The sequence below is a fragment of the Chiloscyllium punctatum genome, chromosome 15 (assembly GCF_047496795.1).
Source record: "Chiloscyllium punctatum isolate Juve2018m chromosome 15, sChiPun1.3, whole genome shotgun sequence".
Lineage (NCBI taxonomy): Eukaryota > Metazoa > Chordata > Chondrichthyes > Orectolobiformes > Hemiscylliidae > Chiloscyllium > Chiloscyllium punctatum.
Genome location: NC_092753.1, coordinates 101,078,407 through 101,104,528, shown reverse-complemented (window position 1 = coordinate 101,104,528; position 26,122 = coordinate 101,078,407). Strand labels below are relative to the sequence as shown.

The 26,122-nt window shown below is 43.2% G+C and overlaps 1 protein-coding gene across 2 annotated transcripts in view; it reads right to left on the bottom strand.

Annotated features, from left to right (window-relative positions):
* Window positions 1-26,122, bottom strand: part of cadm2b (cell adhesion molecule 2b) — an 813,462-nt gene that overhangs the window by 629,451 nt on the left and 157,889 nt on the right. The window lies entirely within an intron of this gene.

Genomic DNA, 26,122 nt, shown 5'->3' with positions numbered 1-26,122 from the left:
GACTTTATGATGGAGGGAAGGTCATTGATGAAGCAGCTGAGGATGGTTGGGCCAAGGACACTACCCTGAGGAACTCCTGCAAAGATGTCCTGGAGCTGAAATGACTGACCTCCAACAACCACAAACATCTTCCTACGTGCTAGGTATGACACCAACCAGTGGAGACTTTCCCTCTGTTGACTCCAGCTGATCCATTACCTTAACTCTTTCACTAGGACTTTGTCAACAACTCCTTCCTTGGTAACAAGAAATGGTTCTGCCAGCCACTCAGATTATATCAACAAGGAAGCTCATTCCCAACATCTCCATTAAAGATGGCAATACATGCTCACCTTGTCGGATGTCTACATTCTCTGACTGCATTTTAAAAAAAAGAGATGTTGTCGATAGCATTGGATAAATCATGTTACATATTTGTTTTCCTTCCCAGGTTATTCTAAAATATATTTGGAGATGAAACTAATAGGAATACTGTGAGCTGAACAAGGAATAATCAGTGCTAGAAGGCATTATCTACTTAGCAACATGAAGATTGATTGCTAGTTCGAGCAAAAGAATAAATGAATTCTGTTCGAAGGTTTCACCAGGAATAGAGTGCAGAGAAAATTGTGGCCTGTGGTGATATAATACAATATCGCTGCTAATGATGTTAGCTGAACTGAACGTAACAGTACAGACTTTGTTGTGGTCTGACTTGAGGCCACTTTTCAGTTTCTCCTCCTCTACATTATTAACTTATTATTCACTGACATTGCTGGGGTCCCCAAGCTTCCGTGAATCAGCTGCTGCGAGATCTGCCAAAACAGCTTGAATCAGCATAATCCCTGATCCTCACTTCCTTTCCCAAGGGAGCAGTGTTCTTCCCAGGTGAATGGACTGAGCTTATCGGAGCTGCAGCAGAGGGAACAGCAAGGCAATGGACAGGGGACTCAGAGAGCACACATAGCTTGTGTGTGGCAGCAAGACTTGAGTATTTCAAGCATAGTTCAACCCAGGCATATGAGCATTTGTAGCATAAAGAATAAATAAACACGTTTCAGCCCAGTGGGAAATTAATACAAGAAGAAAACATCACAATCTGCTGATATCATCAGGAAAATAGCCTCCAGTTATTCCCACACAGCCCACAGTAAATTAACAAATATACACTGACATCAAGAAGCCAGGTGGGATTTTAATGAGAAACAAAAAGAACGTTTGAAATATTTGAGAAGATTTATATCAGATTCTGTTTGACAAGATTGTAGCACAAAGCCTCCTTCCCTTAAATATTGCCTCCTTATCTTCAAAGGGTAAAACAACCAGTTCCTGTCTCTGCCAATGAGGGGTTAAGATAGTTACAACAGTTGTTGGGTGTGTTATAGCAAGAATTTGCACTTATACAGCACTTTCAATGCAGTAAAAATCCCAGTGTGCTTCAGGAAAGTGCCATCAAGCAAAATCTGACATTGAATAAGATAAGGAGCTAACAGGGCAGGTGACTGAAAGGCAATTCAATGATGCCGGATTATGAACAGGGTCTTTTAAAAGAGCAGAGCGATTTTGAAGGAAATCCAAAGCTTAGGGGCCAAGCAGCTGAAGACACAGCACTTACAACTGGGAATGTGCAAAAAGGGCAGAGCTGAAGGATGCAGAGATCTCAGGGGGTTACAAGGATTTTGGAGATTACAGAGATGGGAAGTGAGGTCAGGAAGGGATTTGAACACAAGACTGAGATATTAGATTTTGGGAATTGCCAAAACAGAAATCAGTGCAGTTCAGTGTGCACAGAGGAAATGGGTGAACAAAGCTTGATATGATTTATGATATTAACTGCAGAATGGCAAATATAACAGCCTTTCAGCAAGTGTAAAGGTCGGCAGCAGAGTGTGGGGCTGGTGGAGGGGTTGGGATACCAAATTGTCTGTTCTTGACTCTGGAGTGTGCAGTCAAAGAGTGTGGCGCTGGAAAAGTACAGCTGGTTAGGCAGCATCTGACGAGCACTGACCGGCTGTGCTTTTCCAACACCACACTCTTCGACTCTGACCTCCAGCATCTTCAGTCCTCACTTTATCCTTTGGAGTGTGCAGTTTCACAGAATGAGCCCAGCAGTCCAGCTCCACACTCTCTCAACAGTTAACCAACAAGAATAAGCCATTACTCACTCAATCGACCAAAGGTGGTTGGCTAACATCCTGCACGTTCCAACCACTGTATCCAGCTCCGTGATATTGACCACCCAACACACCTAGCCTTTGCCTGATCAGCAATCAGCAAGCAAACACACTCTTCATTACCTGATTGGCTCTCACTCAGTCTTTTTCCAGAAAGGTATCGGTGCTTTTTCAGATTTAGTGCCTTTATAATTCATATATAAAAATACCTAAAGGAAATATTTTGAACTCACGACTTTCTAACAGCCCAATGACTTTTTCTCAGACAAATAAAATAAGGACAGTTGTGAGGGAGGGTCATTGGACCTGAAACATTAACTCTGATTTCTCTGCACAGATGCTGCCAGACCTGCTGAGCTTTTCCAGCTACTTCTGTTCTTGTTTCTGATTTATAGCATCCACAGTTCTTTCAGTTTTTAAACAAAATAAGGAACTGTGAATGCTGGAAGTCTGTACCAAAATCTGTAACAACCAGAAACTGCTGGAGAAACTCAGTTGGTTTAGCAGCATCTGTGGAGAGAAAACAGAGTTAACGCTTCGGGTCCAGTGACCCTTCTTTGAATTAGTGGGAGTTGGATAATTCTTTAATTCTCGAGATTACAGGATAATGCTTCCTCTCTGAGGTTTTTATTTGTTGCATGATGTGCCCAGGAAGGTGTGGGGTTGCTATGTGAAGCTGGTTGTAAAGGCTCACAATGGAAAAATATTCTCCTCATCTCTATCCATTGTGCCCTCTTGACATCACAAACACTTTGCCCTTTTTTATTCTATCAAAGCTCCTCATAATTTTGATGCCTCTGTCAAGTTCCTTCTTAGCCTCCTCCATTCTAAGAAGAAGAATTTCTGCTTTGTCAGTCTCTCCATCTTCACTGAACTCCCTCAGTGCAGGTAACAAATACTCAAGCTGTGATCCGAGAGAGAGAGTGAGAGAGAGTGAGTGAGAGAGAGATGTGGAGATCTCTGCAATGCAGTGTGCCTGGCTTGCGGTGGTATGGACCCACCCAGTGGTCCAACAGACCATAAATGACAAAATGTCAAAATTGCACCAACATCTGTCACAAGACTAAAATTATTTTGCTTGTGGCAGGGTATTTGGCCTTTGCAGTGAGTGGCATTTTGACTTTACAGAAGGTCAGAGTGAAGACCACACTGCGGGAGATCTAAACATAAAACAATTCACCTTGATCAATTATCATCAGTCTACTCTTGATCATCAGTAAAGTGATGGAAGGTGTCACCAACAGGGCTACCAAGCAGCACCTGTTCAGCAATAACCTGCTCAGTGATGCCCAGTTTGGGTTCCACCAGGGCCACTCAGCTCCTGACCTCATTACAGCCTTGATTCAAACATGGACAAAAGAGCTGAATTCCAGAGGGGAGGGGTGGGGGTTGGGGGGCGGGGGGGGGGGGGTGGAACAGCCCTTAACATTGAGGCAGCATTTGACTGAGTGCAGCATCAAAGAATCTGAGCAGAACTGGAATCAATGGGTATCAGGGGAAATCTCTCTGCTAGAGTCATACCTGGCATATATGAAGCTAGATGGCATTGTTGGATATTAATCATCTCTGTCCAAGGAGACATCCACAGGAATTTCTCAGGATAGTGATCCAGATGCAACTATTTCAGCGGTTTGAGCAATGACCTTCCCTCTATCACAAAGTGAATAAACCCCCACCCCTACCAAAGCCTATCTCCTACAGGTCAGGAGCGTGAAGAATACATTTCACTTCCATGGATGTATATAGATGCAACAACACTTGAGAAGTGAGACACAGTCCAGGAAGCTATCCACCACCTTCAACACTCACTCGTTCGTCCCTGATATGTAGCTGCAGTAATGTATACCTTCTACATGATGCACTGTGGCAAATTGCCAAGACTCCTTATTCAGCATCTTCAAAATCCACTATATCCTCCATCTAGGACAAAGGCAGCAGACATAATGGGAACACCTCAATTTGCAAGTTCCCCTCAAAGCCACCCACCATCCTGACTTAGCAGTATATCACTGTTCCTTCACCTTTGCTGGGTCAAAATCCTTGTGGATGTTCATCCATCCCAAGAACTACACAGTTCATGACTTCAGCCTACTATCACCTTCTGAAGGGCAAAGTGGTCAGAATAAATGCTCTGGGAGCCAGTGAGTAGAGAATATCTAATCCGAGTAGTGAAACCTTTGTGTAATCTCGGAGCAAATTAAAGCAGATGCTGGAATCTGTACAGAACAAAAGATGTTGGAAATCACAGTCGATCAAGCAGCATCTGTGGAGAGGGAGCAAGCTAATGTTTCGAGTCTAGGTGACTCTTCAGAGCTGACTTGCTGTGATTTCCAGAAAATTTTGGTCAGCTTTCTGAAATCTGTTGGACACCTTTTGCATGTGGAAGTTATTCCACAACAAACTTGTTTGTGAGCTTTTATTATGCTACATTTTGTCAAAACATGAGCACAGAATCATTGTCATTAAGTGATCACTTGTGATCAATACACTGTTTCAAATAGAAATCAATGGACTGGTGGATTCTTGGTATTCTGCGTGTTCTTGATAACTGGCACCTACTTGAATCCATTTGCTTATCCTCAGCCAACTGCAAGATCAATTCGAGTGAGAAAACTTTCAAACATCAACATTTTGCCGAAGGCTGCTGTCTGACAAATGTGATGTGGGCACATTTAGTTCACAGTCAGCTTGCAGCTCTAGGGGTGCTAAGTATTGCTGGTGGTGGTGTCACAGCCTGAATATAACTTTATTATGCATGTTAAAGGAGCTGCTCCCCTGCTGTTTGTGTTGTCACCACACTTTCAAATCTGCAACCAAACTGCCAGCTGTCAGCCTTGAACACAGAGAAAGAAGATAGAGTGAGGAAGAGGTAATAAAACACTCCCAGGACAGGGACAGCACAGGGTTAAATACAGAGTAAAGCTCCCTCTACACTGTCTCCATTAAACACTCCCAGGACAGGGACAGCGCGGGGTTAAATACAGATTAAAGCTCCCTCTACACTGTCTCCATTAAACACTCCCAGGACAGGGACAGCGCGGGGTTAAATACAGAGTAAAGCTCCCTCTACACTGTCTCCATTAAACACTCCCAGGACAGGGACAGCACAGGGTTAAATACAGAGTAAAGCTCCCTCTACACTGTCTCCATTAAACACTCCCAGGACAGGGACAGCACAGGGTTAAATACAGAGTAAAGCTCCCTCTACACTGTCTCCATTAAACACTCCCAGGACAGGGACAGCACGGGGTTAAATACAGAGTAAAGCTCCCTCTACACTGTCTCCATTAAACACTCCCAGGACAGGGACAGCACGGGGTTAAATACAGAGTAAAGCTCCCTCTACACTGTCTCCATTAAACACTCCCAGGACAGGGACAGCACAGGGTTAAATACAGATTAAAGCTCCCTCTACACTGTCTCCATTAAACACTCCCAGGACAGGGACAGCACAGGGTTAAATACAGATTAAAGCTCCCTCTACACTGTCTCCATTAAACACTCCCAGGACAGGGACAGCACAGGGTTAAATACAGATTAAAGCTCCCTCTACACTGTCTCCATTAAACACTCCCAGGACAGGGACAGCACACTGTTAAGTAGAGTAAAGCTCCTTCTACACTGTAGCAAAAGTGAGGACTGCAGATGCTGGAAACCAGAATTTAGATCAGAGTGGTGCTGGAAAAGCACAGCAGGTCAGGCAGCATCTGAGGATCAGGAGCAGGACCTCCTGATGAAGGGCTTTTGATGGAAGTCGATTTTCCTGCTCCTCGGATGCTGCCTGACCTGCTGTGCTTTTCCAGCTCTGATTTAAACTCCTTCTACAATGTCCCCATCCAACACTCCTGGACAAGGATAGCACTGACCATGTAGAGTAATGTTCCCTGCACAATATGTGCTTTCAAATGGATTGCTGTGTTGAATGACCTATGTACTGAGTATGAAATAAGAGAGAATATGTAATAGGCAGTATGTTCAAGTTATGCCCATGCTGATGGGACCACAATTCCTTTAGCTGACAGCTCAGGCAGCTATCTAGGAAATAGAAGGCAAAAATATCATCTGGTGACGTGTTTTCATGCTTTCCCTGGTAAGGTACCAAAAGGGTATCTTTCACCAAGTTTGTCAGGTTGCGATGGGAGTAGTGGGGTGGTGGGGTGTGCAATCATGGGGTCTCTGTCTTTACAGGATCATTTGAGAAAACTTCAGTCTGGTGGGTCAGTGTGCACAGGGCCAGCTGCACAGCACATATGGAGAATTGTTTTTAAAGGAGGAGTTTTTTTTATTCATTCACAGGATGGGGGCGTCTCTGGCTGGGCCAGAATTTATTGCCCAGAGGGCAGTTAAGAGCCAACCTCATTGCTGTGGGTCTGGAGTCACAAGTCGGCCTGACCAGGTAAGGATGGCAGTTTCCTTCCCAAAAGGACATTAGTGAACCAGGTAGGATTTTCCTGACAATTGGCAATGGATTCACGGTCACCATTAGACTCTTAATCCCAGACTTTTAACAGAATACAACTTCCACCATTTACCATTCTCAGATTCGAACTCAGGTCTCCAGACCATTACCTTGGTCTCTGAATTAATAGTCTAGCGATAATACTACTAGGTCATCACTTCCCCTGGAGATTTCCTCTTATGATGAATCTAGACTGAGAACTGGAGATCCCTGTTTAAATACCAGAGTCAACCATTCAAACAGAGATTGTTTCTGACAGAAGAGGGAGTGGAAGCAGAATGTTTGAGTGATGTTAAAACAGTGCTGGCTATATTCCTGCTGTGCAAGGAGTATGAAAGGTTACTGGGGCAAGTGGGAATATTGACTTGAGGTTACCATTGATCAGCCTTGATCTGACTGAACAGTCAAGCAGGCTTGAGTGGCTGAATGACCCCTTCCTAATTCATCCATGTGTATGTGAGTGAACGCTTCAGATGTGAGATAACGAACTGCTTTCTCATGGGAAGAATTGGAACATGGGACGGGAGGAGACTGAGGAGAAAAACCATTGGTGAGAAACAAATTTTGGAGAAAGCACCTGGCAGTCTCTCATTCCAGCTGCCACAGGACTGATCTTTACAGAAAGGATCACAAAAACCAAATCAAATTGAGATCACACGTGGCACAGCTGCAGCTGACAGTAGCAAGATAGAAAGTCACTGGGGCTTAAAGTCGAAGCTTCTCCAAGCAGTATGGGCTGCCAGGAGAGACAGACTGAGAGGGCGAGTGGAATTACACATAAATCAGCAGCAGCAGAAGGCCATTCAGCCCCTCCAGCCTGCTCAATACGATCATGGCTGATCTGCTTGCAACTTCAAATGTTCTGCCTGATCCTGATAACCTTTCACACCCACTAGCACCCCGTGGCCCCTCCTCGCTTGCTGAATAAGAATCTGTCCACCTTTAGGTTATAAATATTAAAGGACTCTGCTTCCCCCAACTTCTCAGGCAGACTCATGACCCTCAGAGAGAAAAGAACTCTCCTCATCCTGTTACAAATAGGCAACCTCTGATTTTTAAACAGTGATCCTTCCTTCTATATTTGCTCACAACAGGAAACTTCCTCCCTACATCTCCCTTGTTCAATATCTCTCAAGATCTTAAATGTTTCAATCAAGTTGCCTCTCATTCTTTTAAACCCACCCAACCTTTCCTCATAAATCAACATCTCCTTCTATTGGAGGCAGTAATCACGTGAGCCTCCACTGAATTATTTCCAGTGCATTGACATCTTTCCTGAGATAAGGGGCCAATACTCAACACTGTACTCTTCATTGTAATGATTCAGGTGATCAGTGGATACCTGTTGGTGTTGGATGCGTGGAGGGGTGTCTTATTGCCCTTATCTGGAGCTGCATCAAACAGGGAAATCTGAGAGAATGACAGGATGATCAGGAAAGGATGAGAGATGGCAGCAATGCCTCACTATTAGAGAGATATAGAGTTAAACAGCATGAAAACAGATCCTTTTTTCTAAATCATTCATGCCAACCAGATATCTTAATGTGACCTAGTGTCATTTGCCAGCATTTGGCCCATATCCCTCTGAACTCTTCCTATTCATATACCCATCCAGATGCCTTTTCAATGTTGTAATTGTACCCGTCTTCAACTCATCTTCTGGCAGCTCATTGCATACACACACCACACTCTGCGTGAAAAGTTACATTTAAGGTCCCTTTTTAATCTTTCCCCTCTCACCTTAAACCTATGTCCTGTAGTTTTGGACTCCCTCACCCCAGGAAAAAGACCTTGTCTATTTATTCTATCCATACCCCTCGCGATTTTCTAAACCTCTATAAGGTTACCCCTCAACCTCCGACACTCCAGGGAAAACAGCCCCATCCTATTCAGCCTCTCCCTATAGTTCAAACCCGCCAAATGTGGCATAAACCTTGTAAATCTTTTCTGAACATTTTCAAGTTTACAGCACCATTCCTATAGCAGGGAGACTAGAATTGAGCATAGTATTCTAAAAGTGGCTTCACCAATGCCCTGTACACTCACATCCAATGCACTGGCCATTAAAGGAAACGCCTTCTTCACCACCCTGCCTATCTACGACTCCACTTTCAAGGAACAATGCACCTACCCCACTGGGTCTCTTCGTTCAGCAACATTCCCCAGGACTCTACCATTAAATGCATAAGTCCTGCCCTGACTTGACTTCACATTGCAAACACTTCACATTTATCTAAATTAAACTCCATCTGCCAATCCTCGGCCCATTGACCCATCTGATTAAGGTCCTATTGTACTCTGAGATAACCTTCTTTGCTGTCCACTACACCTCTTATTTTGGTGTCATCTGCAACCATATTAACTATACCTCTTATATTCACTCCAGCACTGATCCTTATGGTGCACCACTGGTCACAGGCCTCCAGTTCAAAAAGCAATCCTCCACCACCATCCTCTGTCTCCTACTTTCAAGCCAGTTTTGTATCCAATTGACTAGCTCGCCTGGATTCAATGTGATCTAACCTTGATAACCAGTCTACTATGTGGAACCTTGTTGAACACCTTACCGAAGTCTATGTAGACAATATCTATCACTCTGCCCTCATCAATCTTCTTTATCACTTCTTCAAAAAAACTCAAGCAAGTTAGTCAGACACGATTTCCGATGCGCAAAGCCATGTCGACTATCCCTAATCAGTCCTTGCCTTTCCAAATACATGTAAATCCTGTCCCTCAGAATCCCCTCCAACAACTTGTTCACCAATAACATCAGGCTCAGTGGTCTATAGCTCCCTGGCTTTTCCTAACCATCTTTCTTAAATATTGGAACCACATTAGCCACCTTCCATTCTTCCAACACCTCTTTCCTAGCAATCGACGACACAAATATCTCAGTTTAGGCCCAACAATATTTTCCCCAGCTTCCCACAAAGTTCTGGGATACACTTGAACAGGTCCCAGAGATTTATCCACTTCTATGCGTTTAAGACATCCAGCACCTCCTCTTCTGTAAGATGGACACTTTTCAAGACTTCACTATTTATTTCCCCAAGTTCCCTAGCTTCCATGTCATTCTCTACAGTAAGTACTGACACAAAATACTTGTTTAGTATCTGAACCCATTTCCTGCAGCTCCACACATTATCAGCCTCATTGATCTTTCAGTGATTCTATTCTCTCCCTTGTGACTCTTTTGCCTTTAATGTATTTGTAGAATCTCTTTGGATTCTCCTAACCCTATTGGTCAAAGCTATCTCAGTCTCCTTTTTTCCCTCCTAATTTCCCTTGAGTATACTCCTACTGCCTTTGTACTCCTCGAGGGATTCAATCAATCCCAGTTGTCTATACCTGACATGCCTCCTTCTTTTTCTTGACCAGAACCACAATTTTTCTCACCATCCAGCATACCCGACACCAAACAGGCTTGCTCTTTGCATTGACAGTACTGTCTCTGAACTTTTGTCATCTAATTTTTGAAACCTTCCCAACTTCCAACTGTTCCCCCAGTCAATTTTGGAAAGACCCTGACTAATAGTGTCAAAATTGTTCCTCAAAGTAGGAAGGAAAATTTGGGGCTGTACTTGAGAGGTGTCCAGCAGACGTTTTGAGTACCACTGAGTCAGGCAGGAACTGCAGTCATTCAGCTGCACTTTGAACCTCACAAACTCCAAGTAGCACCAAGGGGTGGGAATGAATGCAGGAGTTTTGATTCCATATTCCAATGATTCCGGTGACCAAACCAATCATGCAATGATGTCTTACCCTCCGTAGGCTGGTTGTGAACTTCTATACTGCTAAACTAATTATCACGGCACCTGGTTAAATGCAGGAAGTGGCAAGATTTCTTGTGAGGCAGCCCCTCATTGCACTGGTCTGACTGGCCAGAATGCACAAAACCGAGTATCAAAATAATGAAATAAATTACACATCATGTTATTTATTTTGCATCATTTTATAACTGTCATGTATTGGAATTTTCATTTGATTAGAAATATATAAAGAATTAAGTTTTGAGACAACCAGATTAGGCCATCATCAGTGTGGAAATGGTAGTGACAGAGTAAAACCCATGAGGATACACTCTGCTGGAAAGATAATCCTGAAGACACCGGTTTGCTTGACTGGACAACTGCAACATTCCTGAACAGTGAAGGAGGAGACTGAAGCAGAAATATCCTACTCGCTTTGTAAACCCAAGGAAGGAAAAGTGAGAGGAAGAGATTAAGAGAGAGAGAAAAAAAACCTGCATCTACAAAATTCAGTTTATTCTTGTCAATAATATGCGACAGATTGAGCACTGAACATTCAGAGTGTTGCTATGAACTAGAATCAAGGATCCAATGAAATAAAGAGTATTAAAAATCTTCAAAAATTCAGTGCAGTTTCAATGGGAAACGTCCTCCCTTCTCCTCGAACCCTGGTGATGGATGAGATATTTAAACAGTTTGGTGAATGAGGTTCCTGCTCTGGTAACCAACAGTGACCTGTAATTGAAGGGTTTTCAGCTGTCTGATACAAAGGAAATAATACTGATGATTATATAATGACATTGGTGTGTAATTTCACCTAACATCATTCTGAGGTGTTTATCTCTGTGTACTGCAGTACTGAAGCTTAAATAAGTGCACAATTACCTTGTTACTGCATGTGAGGGAACCCTGGAGGATGTAAAATAATAAATCTCTGACAACGTGATTCAGTGGCTGCAGTCTCTTGCTGAATATTAATTATAAGTTTTGATATGTGTGCTTCTGACGACCCTGCTAAAGGCAGTGTGTGCAGCTGAGCTGCTCACTTACAGTCATCTCATGATCAATCCCCAGTTTATACTCAGATGCCTGATTAAATCTATGGTGGTAGCAGGGGTCTTTGAATAGGTCAGACCACCTCTAGGCCAGTGAAGGGGAAAGTAGGAACAGTAAAAGGCTGTTCAGCCCCTCAAGCCCATTCTGTCATTCAATTACATCATGGTTGATCTTCATCTATATTCCATATCCATGTGTGTTCCTCTGTAATGTCGAATCCTCTTGTCTAATACCTTTGCCATAGAGTCATCGAGTCATTTACTACAGAAGATGCCCTTCAGCCCATCAAGTCTGCATCAACCTATCCACACCAATCCTGCTGCCCGGCACTTGAATGTTATAATATTTTAGTTTTTAAAAAATTGGAGGTTTTCTGCCTGAACTTCTCTCCCAAGCAGTGCATTCTGGAAGGAGAAAAGAATTTGAAGTCTTTTGTCTTGAGCTGTTCAGGATTGGGATGTGAGAAACAAACTTGAAAAAAAGGACTCCTATTTACACCGCATGAGATTAGCATGCAGCATTGTTGGGCTATCATTGACATAGAGATGCAGCAAGAAAAGTTAACTGTCAATCTTTGTCTTAGACCAGGAAGATGAAACATGATTGATCAGGAATTGGTGATCCTTTATTCAAGTCTGTTGTTGTGTTCTAGTTCTGAAGAATACAAGACAAAAAGCTTTGAGTCTCCTTTTAGCAATGTTTAACTTCTTTGTTATCAAGCACTTGTTTCACAGATTGTGTAATTCCCATATTTCAGGGAATGGGGAGAGGTACACAGGCTGCAGGAAATACTGCAGCTGTCTTATATCCAACTGAGTGACACTGGCATCCAGCTAAAGCACAACGCTCTCATGGTTTTTGAAGATCAAACAAAAATAAACCCTCAATGGAATTGAGCTGCTGCTTATGGAGAAAAGATTGTATCACATTATTCCTGAAGGAGTCACGTAAAATAGTGCTGCAGGAAAGAAAATACATTTTTACTATTTTTGCTGTTAGAAGTTTTCCCCTATTTCCCATTGTTTCACCAACAGATTTCCCCTCTAGGCCTGACACAATACAAGGAGGTCCTCTCTGGAGGAAGACATTTGTGTCAAACAGAAATGAGACTTTCTTTCTCCCTTTAAAGAAGTTTTGGCTGGCCATGTTGCTGCATACACACACACCACCGCATTCTAGTGAACCAACCTATTACACTGACAGCTGTTCTCCACACTGCAATTTTATAAAGAGAGTAGCTCTAGGCTACTGCTTTCAGCTTGTAACTTGTGTGACGTAAATGGGGCCAAGCCATGTAATGACTCTTGGCAAGTGACTTGAGGAGAAGCATACAATTTGAGAGCAAAATCTGGCCTTGTTTGCATGTTACCAGTTAACTGGACATCAAGTGTGTGACACAGTACACAGTTGGAGTACGTCATTTTAAACTGAGTTGACAGCTCAGGCCTGAGACAGGGACAGGTCTGCGGGTGAGAGTGTCTAACAGGCCAGCAGCAAACTAGCTATTTATTTAAGGAATGTCTCTGAATCATTTTACCAGCCACCAACAGCAGTCCCTTTTCAGGGTTCAGCAAGTCCCCTGAAGATGCTCCATTCTTAACCCCTGTTGGACAAGGAGGTTCCACGTTTAATCAAATCTGAACCCAGCCCTTCTGAAAATGGCATAAGGGGATCATAATCTTGGCGCGTGCCCCATCTCCTGTCCTCCCTTTCCCTTTTTAATTGGCAGGAGTCTGTTTTGCAGAGAGCTGGCATTTGAACATGGTCTCTGAATTGCTTTGTACTTAACTGCTCAACACAGCAAGGAAATGGGACTATATTAGGTTAGGATATCTGATCAGCATGGACGAGTTGAACCGAAGGATCAGTTTTTGTGCTGGACATCTCTATTACTCTATAAATAATGAATAACAGTGGACCTAGGACAGATCCCTGTGGCACACTGCCAGTCACAGGCCTCCAGTCTGAGGAACAATCCTCTCCCACCATCAACCTGAAGCAAATTTTGTATCCAATTTGCCAGCTCTCCCTGATCCCATGCCTTTTATGGATAGGATAAATTTACAAAGTCTTTTCCCTGGGGTAGGGGAGTCCAGAACTGGAGGGAATAGGTTCAGGGTCTTCATGATCTTATAAACCTTTATAACATCATCCCTCAGCTTCCAACACTCCAGGGAAAACAGCCTCAGCCTATTCAGCCTCTCCCTGTCGCTCAAATCCTCCAACCCTGGCAACATCCTTGAAAATCTTTTCTGTACCCTTTCAAGTTTCATAACATCCTTCTGATAGGAAGGAGACCAGAATTGCATGCAATATTCCAAAAGTGGCCTAACCAATGTCCTGTACAGCTCCAACATGACCTCCCAACTCCTGTACTTCAGATAACTGTTTAAAAGTCACAATTAAGTCTACCTCCACAACACTCTCACAGAGTGTATCTGAGCTCCTAAACACTTGCTGTGTAAAACAATTCTTCCAGATAGAGCAGGTTCAAAGGTCCAATTGGCCTACTCTTGTTCCTCTTCATCCATTCCCTTAAAAACTGTAACTCTTATTTTATCTTGTCTGTCCTACAATACATTTCCTCTGGCACTTGTCCACCCATTCCACCAGCTGGTTTGTATTCTGTTGAAAATGTATCCCTACCTTCCTCAGAGTTCACAGAACTTCCAAACTTTGTGTCATCTGCAACTTTTGAAATTATGCCTATACACTCAAGTCGAGGCCATTAATATGGAACAAGTTCAGTATTGCTGATGAGCTGTCTTCATTAAACATCTTTTGGAAGTTCAAATACACCACATCAAACACATTGCCCTCATCAACTTCCTTGTTACCTCATCAAAACAAAAACAAATTAATCAAACATAGTTTTCCTTAATTAACAAATTCATGCTGACTTCTCAAAGTAAACCAAGGCATTGATGCATTTCTCCTAAATAAAAGTTCTAAATGTTTTCTCACAATTGTGGTTAAACTGACTGGCCTGTAGTTGCTGGGTTTAACCTGATAATTTCTTTTTGTTTTGAAACCAAAGAGTAGTATTGTGATTCTCCAGTCTTCTGGTGCCACCCTGGAATGTAAGGACCATTGGAAGGTCATAACCTGTGCCTTTGTAATTACCACCCTCATTTACCTCAGACACTCCGAAGCATTCAATCTGGGCCTGATGACTTAGCAACTTTAAGTTTAATCAATCTATCTCAGAGTTCCTCCTTATCAGTTATTAGCATATTAAGAGTCTCAAACAGCTCATTTTTCAGTCACTTTGGCAACATCTTCTTCCTTGCTAAAGACAGGTGCCAAATACTCATTTAGTATCTTGGCCATGTTCCTGCCTCCTTGCATTAATCCCTTTTAGGTCCCACTTGACATTTTACCACCCAAGTATTATTTACACATCAGTAGAAGGCGAGTGAATTCACTTAGTTTGGCCTCCAGTCTCTTTGCATACTGTCTGCTTGCTTCTCCCTTCTTTTTTCACTTCAACCTTAAACTTTCCCTTCAGCCTGAGGTCAAGTTGTATTATTCATTTGACATTTCTCACATCCATCATTTTTTTCTTTTACTCTTTCTAGTTTATCTTCCACAAACTAATTATCTTACTCTCTATCATTGTCAATATTCAGGTTTTGCTACCTTGCCCCATCATAGAAATGTAGTTTGACTGGTCTTGAATTATCCCCTCTTTGAAGGCAGCTCCCTGCTCAATGACAGTTTTACCTGTCAATCTTTGATTTGATTTCACTGCGCCAGACCTGTTCTCATTCCACTGAAGAAGAAAATCCTGCACTAATTAGTTATTGTTATTTTGGGCTGCTCCTTGTCATTTAGATGGGGAAATCTGGCAGGTCTTCATTTTTGTGGCTCATGACCAAGGAAGTGAGAGACTGTAAGGAAAGCTAAAACTCAAATAGGAACCTGGATATCGAATTCTAATTAAATGAAAGCAGTGAATGAAATCTTCCGCATTAGGATTGTTTTACAATCTCCAAACCAGTTATATCATTACGCAGATCTCGTGAATTATTTGGAGCTCCTTGAAGTCCTGTCCTTCTGCACCACACATCTGCCTTTCATAAACCATTCAGAAGCTCAGGATCAGGCTGAGAACCATAATGTAGACTTTAGCAAAGTTGCAAAAAGTAGAATAGAAGATCAGATAAAACATAGTGGTCTTTGTGGTGAAGAACGGCATAGTGGCCTCGTGAAAATGTCATGGCTGAGTAATCTAGACCCCAGGCTCATGTTCTGGGTGTGAATTCCCACCACAGCACGTAGCAAAATTCAGATCCAGCAAAGCAATTTGGAATCAAAAGCTATTCCAATGGTGACCAGGGTTACTGCTGTAGATTGTTATCGGAACCCATCTGATTTATTAATGTCCACTGGGGAAAGAAATCTGCCATTTCTCACTGGTCTGGCTTACATGTGACTCCAGAACCACGGCAACGTTATTTACTCTAAGTAACCTCTGAAATGGCCGAGCCAGTTTTAACAACCGTTATGAAGTCTCATGGCTTCAGGTTAAATATGAACAAGGAAACCTCCTGTCGATTACCATGTACTATTTTCCCTCAGCTAATGAATCAGTACTCCTCCATGTTGAACAACACTTGAAGGAAGCACTGAGGGTGCCAATGGAATGTCCTCTGGCTGGGGGATTTCATTGTCCATCACTAAGAGTGGCACTGCAACAACATTACTGATTGAGCTGGTCGGGTCTGAAAGGACATCATTGCTGAACTGGGTAGTGAAGGAACTAATAAGAGGGAAAAATCTATGTATATATGAACAAAGAGCAGGAGAAGACCATTTGGCCCATTGAACCTGCCTCCCCATTAAATAGGATCATGGCTGGTTTGATTCTAACCTCAAAGTCACATTCCTGCCCATTCATACAACCTTTCACTGATACACTCCCCTTGCCCACTCCCTCTCCACTGAAGTGAGCAACCCCTTATTTTTAAAGTGATTCCTAGTCCTAAATTCTTCTGGGGAGGAAACATCCTGTCCACATCCGCTCTGTTAAGACCCCTCAGGATGTCAAATGTTTCAATCATATCACCTCCTACTCTTCTAAACTCCAGTAGAAAGAAGCCGAACATCACCAGACAGACAAACAGACAGACAGACAGACAAACAGACAAACAGACAGAGATGAGGAGAACCTCTTTTTCTCTCAGAGGGCTGTGCAACTTTGGAACTCTCTGCCTCAGAAGGCAAGGAAGGGTGGGTCATTGAATATTTTTAAGGTTGATTGCTTTGCCTAATAAGAATCTTAAATTATCAGGATTAAGGGGAATATGGAATTTGAAAGACAAGTAGATCAGCCGTCATTTTACTGAATAGTGGAGCCAGCTGAGGGGGCCAAAAGGCCCACCTCTGTTCGTAATTTGTATGTTCATAAGGAGATTTTAGATCGGATGACAAAAAAACAGCAAGATAGAGAGGCATTGGACATATCCCAGAGTACGGAGCCCAGGCAGCTGAAAGTACAGCCATCAAAGGAAGAATGTTTAAAATCCAAGATGGCCAAGAGACCAGAATTGGAGGAGCATGGAGATCTCGGAGGCTTGTAGGGTTCAGGCAGATTACAGAGTTAGGGAAGGCTGGCCATTGTGGGATTTTAAAACAATGAGGAGAATTTTAAAATTGGGACGCTGCTTCACTGGCAGCCAATATAAGGTATAAAACACACAGGCAATGGGGAAACAGGATGTGACATGTGTTAAAATCCAGGCACTGAGTTCTCGAGTTTACATCAGGTAGAATGTGGGGATCTGTCATCGGAATAGTCAAATCCAGAGGTAACCAAAGCATAAAGGAGGGTAAAGCAGATGCTGTGAGGCAGGAGAAAGTCATTAGAAGTGGAAATAGATGGTTTTCATGAGAGCACAACTACACAATTAGAAATTAGTGTCAAATTTGACACCAAGGTTCAGAGAAGACTGGTGTCAAGGAGAGAGACAGGGTTAGTTACTAGGGAATGGAATTTGGATCAGGGATTGAAAAAAATGGCAACAACATTCATACATTTATATAGTAACTTTCATCATAGAATCCTGGATAGAAGAACACCATTCAGCTCATTGTTATCTCTGTTCACTTCAGGCCCATCATGCCTGCAAATTGTTACTTCATGCCAGTCTCTTGCCTTTTCCCCATACCTCTGTACATGATCTCAAGGGTTCAGAAAATACTTACTAGGATGTTGCCAGGATTGGAGGATTTGAGCTATAGGGTGAGGCTAAATAGAATGGGGCTGTTTGTCCTGGAGCGTCAGGGGCTGAGGGGTGACCTTATAGAGGTTTATAAAATCATGACGGGCATAAATAGGATAAGTAGACAAAGTCTTTTCCTGGGTGGGAGAGTCCAGAAATAGAGGGCATAGGTTTAGGGTGAGAGGGGAAAGATATAAAGGAGATCTAAGGGGCAACCTTTTCACACAGAGGTTGGTGCATGTATGGAATGAGCTGCCAGAGGATGTGGTGGAAGCTGGTACAATTACAACATTTAAAAGGCATCTGGATGGGTATATGAATAGGAAGGGTTTATAGGGATATGGGCCAGGTGCTGGCAAATAGGACTAGATTGGGTTGGGATATCTGGTCGGCATGGACGAGTTGGACTGAAGGGTCTGTTTCCATGCTGTACATCTCTATGATTCTATGATTCTATGACACTACCCAAATAATCATTCAATACCCCTCTTCGATGCTCCAACTGAACCTGCCTCCACCACATTTCCAAGCAGTTCATTCCATACTCTAACTTCTCATTGTATGAAAACAGCTTTTTCTTACACCATCCTTGCTGTTTTTGCACATTATTTTAAATACAGGCCCCTCTTATTTTTTTCCCTTTTTACAAACAGGAACAGCTTCTACCCTATCCAGCCCAATCATGATTTTGAAAACCTGTTTCAGATTTCCTCTCAGCCTCCTTCTCTTCTAACACAGGAGAGTCCTAACTTCCTAATTTCTAAGTGCTTCAATCTATCCTCATCACTGAAGTTTCCCATTCCTGGAACCATTCTTGTAAATCCATTCTGCTCTCTCTCCAGTTGAGTTGTGTCTTCCCTATAATATGGCATCCACAACTCTATACAATACTCAAGCGGGGGGTCTAACAAGTGCCTTGTGCAAGTTCAACACCAGTGTCTCACCATTGTACTCTACATCCCTTTGAATAAAGCTGAGGGCACTGTGTGTTTTATTAACTGCTCTCTCTGCTATCTTCAGTGGCGTATGCCTATATACAGCAAAGTCCCTCTGCTCTTGCAGCCCCTTTAGAATCTACAAAGTGATTAGCACTGCTGTCTTACAGCACTATACCTGATTCCAGCCTTTGTCTGTGTGGAGTTTGCATGTTCTCCCGTGTCTGTGTGGGTTTCCTCCTTGTGCTCTAGTTTCCTCCCACAGTTCAAAGATGTACAGGCTAGGTGGATTGCTTGTGGTAAAAATGTCCCTGTAGTGTCCAGGGATTTGCAGGTTAGGTGGGCAATGTGGGGCTATGAGGATATGATTGGATGCTCTTTGGAGGGGCAGTGCAGACTCGATGGACTGAATAGCCTCTTTCTGTGCTATATGGATTCAATGTTCTTCAAAACAAAGTGCATGACCTTACACTTCCCTGCATTGAACCTCATCTGCCCTCTGCCTAACTTCACCAACTTGTAAATGTCCTTCTGGAGTTCCACAGTACGCAATCCTTCCAAGTTTGCCATTCCCCTCTCTCTGTAACCCTGATCATGCTACCTTATTATATAACACTCCAATTCCTTCGTCAACACCTCCATGAACCACAATCTCAAGCAGTGTTTTCCACTTACTGTGTGGATACAATGTTCTTCATATCACCATTGCTTCCTTTGTCATTCGCCTTTTCATTGGTTTCTTTTGGTGTTTGATTCTTCTGCCAATGGGGATAGTTTCTCCATTCACTTTCTCTAAACCCCTCACGATTTTGAACACACTTTGTATCTGCGGCAAGATTTATCTTTTTATTAAAATCACTGAAACACATTATTTGGTGATTATTGCATTGCTTTAATCTTGCTCACTGCCAAACAAACAGGCTACCATGTTCTTATATTGTGACAGTGACAGTACTTCAAAACAGTGCTATAGAAATGAAAGTTTTTCTTTTATTTTCCACATCCAAAAGTGCTCTTCGACAGAAGCAGTTGAATTCCTTGCTTGCTCCCTAGAACATACATGGTTATTAAATATTAATCTGACTATCAACCCTCAGCTAACAAGAAGAACAAAATTATAAACGTTCCCAGAATCCTTGTCTAAATGCACTTTTCAGGCATTCCACCATTTTTAAGCTGAACAGAAACAAATTCACATCAATACAAACTGTGTTATACGATAATCGTGAGGCAATACATTTCAGATGCTGCCTCTCTTATACCTTCACTTTAATTTTACTATTTATATTGCATTGAACAAAACTGTATCTGACACCTTGGACCTTGTATCTGACATCTTGGATCTCATGAAGAAAGCAATTCTTGAAGATTGAAGGTGAGAGGGAGAACAGGTTTTATGCTACACAGGAAGAATGGCTGCCTGATTGGAAACTTCTAAAGGGACTGGAGAAAATCTTAACGGGGTGAAAATGGGAAAGAGCGAGAATATGGAACAAATGGGAATGCTCTTTCAAAGAACATGGTGGATTAAAGAGTGTCTTTGTGTCCTTCCCCTTTCTAATATCCTGTAAGACAGCTGTTTATTTGGCACAGTGAAACTAAGGAGAGACTGTCATTTAAATGGCTGAACATGAACGGATTGCCCACTCAACAATCCAATTACCTTTTGTCAGAATTGAAAATTGGATTGGTATGAGACATTTACAAACAGACACCATTTACACCCTGTGAAATACCTCCACAGAGGCTGATATCCTGTCACCAAGTCCCCCTTTATTTACGTAAGGAGAGTCCTTAACTCTGATGCAGATCCCTCAGAGCCAGCTCTCAGTGAACAGGATATCTGACACTCCTGTTTATTTTTTCTCTTCTCTTTCTTTTTTTTCTGCCAGTGACAAGCAGTGCCTTTTTATTCTTTCTTTTTTTCTTCGTTCACCCCTGACACTTCTGCCTAACTGCGGTAGTGCTTATATGATGTGTGTGTGTGTGCAGGTGTGAGACGCAGTGAAAGACAACAGGTGCAGAAATCTTTATTCATTTTCCACCACCAGGAAGAAAGGAAACACCTGAGTGACCACTGATAAGCCGTGCCCTTGACACTCCTGTTTATAACTGTCAGCCAGAGCTTCCTGACTGGACCAGGTGAACAGTCGCAATCAGGGAACTCTTATTCTATGAAATCCAAATGGCTGACCTTGCTACAATCACGACATCCTGTTTCATCTGGGTATAAAGCTGGGACATTCCCCAGTCACTGCCATTTATAAATCCCTGATAAAGTTTGCTGTGTGTTTCCAGCAGTCACCAGCAAGGGGGCACCAACCACATTACGATGCTGAGAGCCCCAAAGCCAAGCAGCTGTAATTGGCACACAGTGAGATGGCACTCACTCAGGAGGAGGTCCTGCCTTCACCACCTGCCTGCCATCTGGTGGGCCATGAGGTCCAGCAATACCCCTTGGGATAAAATGCCAGCTGCTGGGTTGGCAGCTAGTGCCAGAGGCCACAGACCCGATGTGGAGCGACACAGCTGAGAAACTGAGAAGCTCATCACACAGAAAGAGCTCACTCAGCCCATCATCCGTGTGCCAGTGCTTTGGTGGGGCTATTTAATTAATCCCACTCACCTGCTTTGTCTTCATAGTCTGATAAATGTTTTCCGATTGGGAACAGGAAGGCATGACCAGGCAGAGAGGGATTATGTGGGGGAGTGGGTGGGCAGACATTTTCCAGGGCACACTAGGTAGAAGAGAGACCAGTCATCAAAACTGGCACTTCTTTCCTAGGGTGGGGCAGTGAGCAGTACCCAGTTACCTCCCCCTGCAGCCAGCAATAAGGTGCCCATTAAGTGACCGATAATCAACCAGTAAAGGACCTCAGTAAGGATGAGGGTTCCTCTAGGTTTTGCCCATTTTGTGACAGGTCCGGAGTGGGTGGATGGCAGGATCCATGAGGAATTTCACAGGCTTCCCTGCTTACAAACCTACCAGCTGATGTAGTAAAATTCTGCCATCTGCTTCGAGTTTAAATTTCCAACCGTTGCAACATTTTGTTTTCTTTGCACTTTTCACAAAGTGAGCATCTGTTTGCTCACTGTGTTTAGATTAGCAATATCAGTGTGAGCAGATTGTTATTCTAAGGTGATGCTTTGCAACAAGGGCATTGGTCTCATAAAATCACGGCAACTTCACGGCACAGACAGAGACCACCGTCCTACAGGGCAGGTCTTTGCCAAGGTCAGAGAAAATGACATGGCTCAGGAAGGAAAATAGCCTGCCTTTATATATCTTTTACAGAGACTGGCAGCCCAAAGAGACTCACAGTTTTTGAGATCAGAGACATTGTTGTTTTGTCTGTAAAACACAGGCAATTACCACAACAAAGTACATATGGCAGTGAAGGAATTGCAAGACGGAGAAAACCCAGGCCCTCTCAGACTCATTGTGGCATATTACAATGATAATGGAGAAGTAATATATTTTAATCAACCTCTTGGGACATGCTATAACACACTGCTAGGACAGCTGGGGCTTGAACCAGACTCCTCTGGCTCAGACATACGGACACTACCACTGCACCATTGAGACCCTCACTGATGATAATTAGTGATAATTAATCTACAACAGACCCAGACAGAAGGTGAGGAAATCCCTAGTGGTGCTCAGACCAGGAAAGCACAGGTCAAAAGTCTCTTGATCCTCCCATGCACTCCCCACACAGCATGTCTCAAATCCCAGAATCTTATTTTCTGAAAGAAATCTATCTAATTTGCATTGTAACTCCAGCTAATTCTGTATTTGCATAATTACCTGATGCCAAGCTTGGGATTTAAAGCTGATTAGTTGCATGAGAACAGGATTCACTGCTTAGTTCCACAGAAAGATTAAGTTTGAATAAGAAACCTGGTTCAGCACAGCAAGAATTGCCAGAAAGAAGGAAAAGTATACAGGATGTGGGGTTGGAATTTAGGAGGAACATATCAGCAAAGTATAGGGACCAGAGTATTTGTATATATATATATATATCCATAGAGAGACAGAGAGGAGAGCAGCAAGTATGGAGAAAAAGAAAGTTTGAGGTTCACAGTGAGAGAAATCTGAGTGATATATTTGCCCTTTTTGACATTAATATCTCCACTGTTGTCACTTGTAGCATTTCACCAGTCTCTCAGGCAATTACAGCTTCCTGTGTTTTGAATAAGGTGGTAGGGCAGAGACACACTGGCCAAAATAAAGCATCTTGTAGATAATACATTGGTAGTGTAGGAAGTGGATGTTAAAGATGGTGGATGTGGTGTTTGTCAAGTCGGCTGCTTTGTCTTGAATGGTGTGAAGCTTTTTGAGTGTTGTTGGAGTTGCCCCCATCCAGGCAAGTGGGGAGTATTCCATCACACTCTTGACTTGTGCCTTGTGGATGGTGGACAGGCTCGAGGGAAGTCAGGAGGTGAATTACTCACCACAGTATTCCTGACTTCAGACCTGCTCTTGTAGCCACTGTATTTATATGGGGAGTCCAGTTCATGTTCAGTCAGTGGTAATCCCCAGGATGTTGATAGTCGAAGGTTCAGTGATGGTCATGACATTGAAGGAGTTTGTCCTCAGTTTTTTTCTGCCTGAAGACAGGTCTGAGGCACAGCACCATAATCTCCTGCTGTTGGAAAGGACATGAAGGCAAGTCCAAATCCACCTCAGCTAGAACAGGCAGCTGTCAAGCCAACCAAAGCCCTACATGGTACAGCTTAATAATGAAACTTGAGGCTCTTACCACCACACAGCTGGCCAGGAATCTCTCCCACTCTTACTTGCCATTGGTGTGTATTGGAAGGATTTCCAAACTGATGCTTCGGTCACATTGTGAATGCATCTTCCTCAATCATCAACTCCTGGACTCGGACTTGAACCTGATGTTTCTGAGTTGGAGTCAGGGAAACTACCCACTGGGCCATGCGGTGACTCCTTCTATGTAGCAAATCTTCAAATGACCACAGGAGGCTGGTCCTCTGTTACATCCCTAATTGTCAGGCTGCAAGGGGAGGAAGTGCTCCTCACAGATTCAGCACAATCCCAAAACCTAGTGTTGCTTCTCCGCACTTTTGCTGACTGCTAGTCCCACTCAAGAGGCCACTACCTACCCCTCTCTCTCTCTCAATCAGATCCATGCCTCTTGGTTCCACACCCCCTCCCCACCCTCTTTGCCTGTCTGAGCTCATACCGCAACACCCAGGAGCTATCCAAGAGCACCACCAGGAGGACATAGCTCCAGCTGCTTCTGAGCTGAGTCAGGATTTATGAGATTGGTGAGGACCTTGTTACCAGGGCAACTCCTACACACAAACTTCCACCACATTCCTTTCTAACTCATCATTCCCAGGCTGAAATTTATATGCATTAGATAATTCACTTTCTGATATAATGCTCTGTCCTTTTCAGGAATGTTCCACATCCAAGAACTGCCAGCCAACCATGGGATTATGAGTAGTCCCAGCAGCATCACCCAGAGCCATGGTCATTACTGGGACAGTACCCAGTCCCAAGCCTATCATGAATACCATCCTGGAACTGTAATACTTGGGGATGAGTTCATCAAGGCCAGGATGCTAATCTTGGTAAAGGGAGAATGTAGGAAAGATCATGAGGGTGAGGTTTGTTCTTGGGGGGGAGGGGGGGGGATATCATAGAGTCATATGGCATAGAAACAGACCCTTTGGCCTAATTTGTCCATGCTGACCAAGTTTCATAAACTGAACTAGTCCCACTTGACTGTGTTTGGCTTTTTGTGGACACAGCTCCACTTACCTGTTCACTCACCATAACCCTTAATTCCTTTACTGTTCAAAAATCTATCATTGCCTTAAAAATATTCAAGGACATAGCCTCAACTGCTTCACTGGGTGGGGAATTCCACAGATTCACAACCCTTTGGGAGAAGATGTTCCTCCTCAACTCAATCCTAAATCTGCTCCCCCTAATTTTGAGGCAATGCCGAGAGTGGGAACAACCTCCCTGCTTCTAGCTTATCTATTCCTTTCATAATTTTACATGTTTCTGTAAGATTTCCCCTCAGTCTTCTAAATTCCAATGAGTATAGTCCCAATCTACTCAATCTCTCCTCATTTACTCAGTCGAGTCCTTTAAGATATCCTTTGACATTTCTATTTTCATTTACTCTGCTCTTCCACAATGATTGTTGGAGGTGAATTTTTCGATCCAAGTCCCAGACTTCTTTAAGTGGACAGGCCCACAGGAGAATACAGTTAAGTGACAATAGCGCAATGGAAAAGAATGTTCTATTTTTTGATTGTCCCACAAATGGAACAAAAATGGATTTGGCCGTTGCTAGAACATCAAAGTTGCTGAGGGAATTGTTGTTAAGCAATTCCCATTCATCAATATGCTAAAGTATTAAATGGGCCAGAAGGGTTGGTAGTTCATGACAGATAGGAAACTCCATGACAAAGTGCTTGTGCTGCTTTTCGCTTATTCATCTAAATACACTGCTTAGGTAAAAGCTTCTTCAAACAACGCACCAGTCCACTGACCTTAATTGGGCTCTCTATATCTCCATTTTCTCCCTCCCTCTTTTCTTTCTCTTCTATTGTCCTATGACATCACCCTTTTATTTTTAGGGATAATACTTTGTCCTCCCGACTTCTATCCATCCCATTGTTCTCTCTGTGCAGGCTCTCCTGGTGCCTTCATTCCCCATGCAGAACCCCTTCTTTATCTTCCGTGCCTCTCTTAACATTATCCAAAGAATGCATTCAAGCAACTGACATAGTTAGAATTAGAATCCCTACAGTGTAGAAACAGACCCTTTGGCCCAAAAGGTCCACACCGACTCTTCAAAGAGTAGCCTACCCAGACCCATTCCCCTACATTCAGCCTCTGACTAATGCACCTAACCTACACATCCCTGAACACACCATGGGCAATTTAGAACATAGAACATAGAACAATACAGCGCAGAACAGGCCCTTTGGCCCTCAATGTTGCGCCGACCTGTAAACTATTCTAAGCTCATCCCCTTACACTATCCTATCATCATCCATGTGCTTATCCAAGGATTGTTTAAATCTCCCTAACGTGGCTGAGTTAACTACATTAGCAGGCAGGGCATTCCACGCCCTTACCACTCTCTGAGTGAAGAACCTGCCTCTGACATCTGTCTTTATCACCCCTCAATTTGTAGTTACACCTCCTCGTACAAGCCGACATCATCACAGTAGGAAAAAGACTTTCACTGCCTACCCTATCTAATCCTCTGATCATCTTGTATGTTTCTAGGATGGCTGATTCATCTAACCTGTACATCTTTGGACTGTGGGAAGAAACCGGAGCAAACCCACACAGGCATGGAGAGAACGTACAAACTCACACAGACAGTCGCCCAAGCCTGGAATCGAACCTAGGTCCCTGGCATTGTGAGGCAACAGTGCTAACCACTGTACCACCGTGCCCCTCAATTGCTGCCCCGTTTCCCATTGGGTCAACACCTGACTTTCCTAGCCTTCTCTTTTGCTAAACCTCCCACAAACTGAGGTTAAAAAC